Raw genomic sequence first — 5835 nt, 5'->3', positions numbered from 1 at the left:
GAAAAAACTAGATCTAAATTGACCTCTTTGTGTTTGCATATGTGGAGGAATCTTCTGGCATTGTTTCTTCTGGGTAGATTTTCTGTCTTTCTCTCATTCTGAAGATTATCCCTGTTCTTTCCTCAATTCAGTGAATGTCATGTCATGCCGTTAGAGTCCTGCCAAGAGAAAATGGATAGTAATTTCTTCTCAGCTCATTATCACAGCTCTTTAAACAACCTGAGGGCTGTGAATTAATGATTTAAGTCAGGCCCTGATTAAAATCCTGCTGTCAACAGGGACGGCCAGAGTGATTTCCCTATCTGTGAGTTGCCCTCTCAGCACAGTCACCTCCTAAGCTACCCCATGAAGGAGATAAGGACTTGCAGTCCCCACCAGCACCACCTCCTGGGATATGGTGCAGGAGCATAGCAGGGGAAGAGGTGGGTCTTTTGTGAGGTAGATCTGTCAGGCAGGGAAATGCTGTTCCCAAAGAGGAAGACATGGGCCTCAGGACAGCTGCATGGTCTTCATCCTGGGATGTTTCCAAGACCTGACTGAATAAAACTCTGTGCAGCCTTGTCTGATCTCATGGCTCACCCTGCCTTGAGCAGGAGCTTGAATTAGGGACCACTGGAGGTCACCTCCTCCCTGAATTACCCTAAGATCTTATAATCATATGAGAGAAGATGTAGATGAAAAATAATAGAACCTGACAAGTAAGAAGAGGAGAGTGAAGAATTTATGTCAAGGAGATGGGTTCATGAGTGTTTCTCTCTGTCTGGCCCCCTCCCCCTTTTGAGTACACCACCACTCTGCATGATGATGTCTCTTTCAGGCCCTCTGAGGTGTGATGACTGATGGCATCAAATTCCCATTGAAAACAGTATTTCTGAAGAACTGGACCTGTGTTTCCCCTCTTGGATCAATGTGACAGCAGTAGCACCTGGTCATCTAGTTATAAGATGGGGCAAGATAAATGGGAGATGGGAAAGATGTGTGGCTTTTAAGAACAATCATTGGTGTCTCACACAGGTGTAATAGGATGTTCTGACATTTTAAAGGCCTGATACTTCTTTGGCAACATTTCTAGCCACCTAAAAATATCAGGGGCAGATCCTGAATGCTTTTATCACGGATATTTTAATGTTCAGACCCAGCAAGAACAGAGCAATGTAGGATCTAAGTATCTTCTTGTTGCCGTTGCCATGGGTCTCTTGTAACCAGAGACTATAGGACGGATAGATGAAGAATCTACTTTGGTGTTCAGTGATAGAGTGATATTTTATCCCCCAGCACACTGTATGCTCAGACCAAGATAAGCTGGCAGGTACCCATTCTCAAATTATGTAGTTCGAAGAAAAAGCCGGCGGGTGTCTGAAATACACATGAAGTAGCTGGTTTAGGCAAAGGATTTGTTTTAAAATATTCCAACAAGAGTTCCCAAAGCTGTGTAAGTGGTTTCTGTGAAACCTCTAGAAGCTCAGCACTCCTTAAACCAGCTACATCCTTATTTAATGTGAAGCACATAGCTTTGGCAGCCAAATTTATTTTTGCCTGAAGACTGTTTTAATTAACGCTAGTAGGTCATTCTGACTAAAGAAGAGTGCAATTGCTTTCATCTTAATCTTTCACTCTTTAATTAGAGATTGGCCTGAAACCAAGCCAGGAGCCCACACATCTTCACACCCACATATACTGGGCCAAAGTCATTATTGAATTACATGCTGTACCTCTCTATCTGTACACAATGCAAACAGTGACTCTTGGGAAGTTGCTCTGTGACTCCGATGCTGTAAAAATTGTCCCCGTGCCTCTATAAGTTTAGATCAGGGATTCAAGACCAGTATCTACAGATGTAGCCTGTTACCCTTGCCTACAAAATCAGAACCAAATCCAGATAAGTATCATACCAATGTGAATGGCAGCTGTGGCAATAGCACTCAGGGAAATCATGTTTGCTGAGCAGCTAAATAGAAAATTAATAATGTAATATTTACAGAGGAATGAGAGAGAAGGATCATAAGGATATCTGGACTTAAAAGAATAGGAAGAAGATCACATAGCTGACAACTAGCAGTAGCAGAAAGAAAGACTTTTCTGTGGGCAAGAGACAACATTCACAAATTGCAACAAAGGAAATTCCTATCAGACATATGGAAACAGATTGTCCAGAGAGGTTGTGAAATCGGCATCCTTCAAGATTTCAAAAGTTCAACTGGACAAGTCCCTGAGCAACCTAATGTTCTCCCAGCCTGGGCTGGGCTGTCACCCCAACCAGCCACCACTGGTGCTTGGGGCATCTTCCCATCCTCTCCACGGCATCTGATTAATTATGATCCCTGTAACTGTCTCTTTTTACAATGAGGAATGTTAATCTTGGGTTTTGTTCCCTCTCCCAGTTTTATTAAGACCATAATAAGGGATATTTTTTCTTGTCCCCTATCAATTTAGACTGAAAACTTGGGTAAAGGGATGAGCTGTCTCTTGATTACTGTGGGGGCTGGTAGTCATTGAGACAGCGCACGTAACACTGAATAAGCTCGGTGAAGTCTCTGCCTTGAACAGTCCTTTTTCTTTATCCATATTTGTTCATTTTCACCTGAATTGTAATAGGATCAGTGTATGAGTTTTAGAAGTTGTCTGACATCACCACTCTGTGCACCTGCCTGCTGGCTGGTCAGATTACAGCTTTTTTCCGCTCTGTTGCTTAGTGCATGATAATAGACATTTCATCATCCCATTGCATTAAAACATAATAAGAGCTGCTCTGGGTCAGATCAAAAGTTCAATCACCATAATTTCAAAACCAAACGATCCCAAACAGTAAAGGAGAAAGAGCAGAAGGAGCAGAGTGAGTATATAGCATTGCAACAACACATTCGTTCTTTGGTAGATGCTTCTATTTTCTAGAAGTTGGCCACAGATGGAGTTTGTACAGCAGCAATTGTAGAGAGTCACAGTTTTAACAGCCCCCAATGGCTCCAGCCCATCAAGGGCTATGGGGCACCTGCAGCATCACATCCCACAGTGCTGCTGGGTCACATACCCTGTGAATGAGCTCACTCTCCCATTTGTACGTGGTATTCAGACAAGACCATTATCTGTGCAAGATCTCACTCCCATGGTAATACAGTATTTTGTGTTCCCAAAAAAACCACTCAGGTCTGGTTCAGTCAATAGCATACCTCCCTAGAAAACCTGCCCCAAGAACTCATTTAGAAACAGATTTTATCTGACAATTTAGACTGTCCCACAGCAGAAACAGCTCTACTCTCTCAGCAAGGCTCATGTCCCCTCCCCCTGACCCACTACAGTGGGGCCATACAGGACATACTGTCTTTGGTATGAAAAGTGATTTCTGGTCTATTTATAAAGAAAATCTCAACTAAGCAGTGCTGATGTGCCCACTTGCTTGTAGATGTGTCTGAAGCCATAATCTCTGGGAAAAAATATGAAGAGAGTCGTAAAGCAGGCAGCAGGAGCTTCATTGCTCAGAAGCCCTGGCCTCAAATTGGCAGGGACCTGTGTGGGGATTCAGCAAGGGGCAACACCACCCTCCCCACCCCTTCAGAGCAATAAGCTATTTAAACAGCACACTCTGTACTCTGGGTTAGCAGGAATTTGTGTAACTGCACGAAGCCATCAAGCCTGGGATCTTCTCAATAAATGCCACATTTCTCAGTATCTGAAGCACAAGAACATCCCACCTAGCCTTCCCCGACCCCATAAAGCACTGTCATTAGTGAAGTCAGATAGCATCATTTGTTTCTTTAAGGGTTAAAAGAATAATCCACAGTTGCTGCCAGGACGAGGCCGAACTAAATGGGCAACAAAGAGTTACCAGCCAGAAGAGAGATATAAAGCTAAATCAATCATCAGAATGGACTGCAACAAGAGCATATACATACAGAGCAAGAAAGAAAGCAAGAGGGCATTTTGTTTGGGTAGCTAATGTTCCCTGGACGAGGAGAGAGAGAAATTCTCCTTTGGGTTTTTAATGCCACTCTAAATATTTATAGCAAGATCATGTCCAGCTGGTGAGGCAGTGGCGGCAGGGAATAGGGAGGGAGGGTACATTTTCCCCAGCACACCAACATCGTTCTCTGGGTCATTTCTTTACTTGAGAAGAGGGAAGAGGCTGTAGATTGCCATGTTTACCCTCAGAGTGACTCATCTGCAAGAGCCAAGTCCAGTGGCTCCTGCTCTTCCCCTCCCTCACCTCGCCTCATACCCATGCATGCACACACACACAGATTGTGTGGGCAGCCTCCAAAAAGCTATGCCAGCCTGAATCCACCCTGTCTTTAACATGGGGCTGGGCCTTCAGGGTTTTGACTGGCCTTCAGGCATTTCACTACGTTGTTACACTGCACTGAAAAGCCTCTTGGAAAGGCCATGTACAGCATGCCTGTGATGCAAAACTGCCATTTTTAGAGGAACAGGCTGCCCACATCCCTGTGATCTGCTGCACCGTGGATGCAGGGGCAGGAACATATGGAGGACTGCAAACACCAGCATGGCATGGGAGTTGACATAAAGGCACCGTGGCTCCCAATGATTTTTGCTCATCTGCCTCGCTGTGACTAAATGCAGGCATGACTCACCCGTGAGCTTTGGCTTTGAAAATATGAGAAGGACTTTTGCTTTAACCTTGTGTTTTCCTGTCATAGTGAGGCTTAGAAACTACATTTTTTGATTCAACCCCACCCTAGAACAAAGGGAGAAATCTCAGCAGAGATGAGGAGCCCAATCCAGTTACCTAGACAAGGGCAGCGAATTCTATTTCTCTTGAAACACCCAGGAACTTGGCATAGAGCTGGGACACATCACACTGGACCCTCTGGAGACCCCGGCAGGGAACCAGCTGGGGTTCTGGAGGATCCTCCACTGCCACAAGGCATTTGACTGATCGCAGCCCTGAGGATGGATTTAGGCCCATCATCATAGATGCCTACCATGGGAGGGTTAGATGTGGGCACCTACATGTGATTGACACAGCTGAGCACCTGTGGACACCCAGCAGTGCCTGGAGGACTATTCACCTGCCCAAATACATGTTGCACATACTGGTGACCTGAATTACTTGGCAGACTTAGTTGTATTGACTAGACCTCACTGGCTGCAAAAGGAGCTTAGACACCTTGTTCATTTGCAGGCATCAGCGGTCAGCCACCCCATTGAAGCGTGTGGCCTGGGGAGCTCTGTGCCACCCTGGGAATTGCCACTCTGGAACCTTGGTTTCCAGCATGCTGTGCTCACTGCAGCAACCTGCTCCAGTCCTCCCACCTGTAACACTGAGCTTCCTCAAGCCATCTGATTGAGAAGTTCTTTGCTAGGGGTTTCAGAGAGCTGAGGTCCTTAGACAAAAGGCCACAACCTGGTGTTTTCTATATGAAATACCAAGCAGCATCATAACGATAAAGTGCTCCAAGAGCGAGCTTCACTTTCTGCTTGGTGAAGGTAGTTGGGCTTTCCCTGCCCGGCTTGGAGTACTGCTGCATGCAGGGGTCCCAGTGCCTCAGCATCTCCCACCAGACTGCAACAGGCTGATGCTCCATAAGGTGGAGACACGGTCCATCCCACCGGAGGCCCTGGAAGCCCTTCTCTCTCCGCCTTTCTCCATGAAACGACGGTGACAGCATAGTGCGAGGCATTGCAGACTGTTTACAGGCTTCTAGAGTTCCCAGGCACTTTAGGACAGGGTCCTGCCGCTGTTTCCAAGTGGACAGCCAGGACTTTTATAAGTGAACTTTCCTCTCCGTGTCTATTTATTATATGTAAACATTTGCCAGAAAAACACCACTCGGGCATGCTCAGAACCAGCCAGGTCATTGCAAAAGGCAGCGGCGGCGT

The sequence above is a fragment of the Corvus cornix genome, chromosome 2, assembly GCF_000738735.6.
Source record: "Corvus cornix cornix isolate S_Up_H32 chromosome 2, ASM73873v5, whole genome shotgun sequence".
In the NCBI taxonomy this organism is placed as follows: Eukaryota; Metazoa; Chordata; class Aves; order Passeriformes; family Corvidae; genus Corvus; species Corvus cornix.
The sequence above is the reverse complement of the archived record's forward strand: the minus strand, read 5'-3'. Positions refer to the sequence as shown.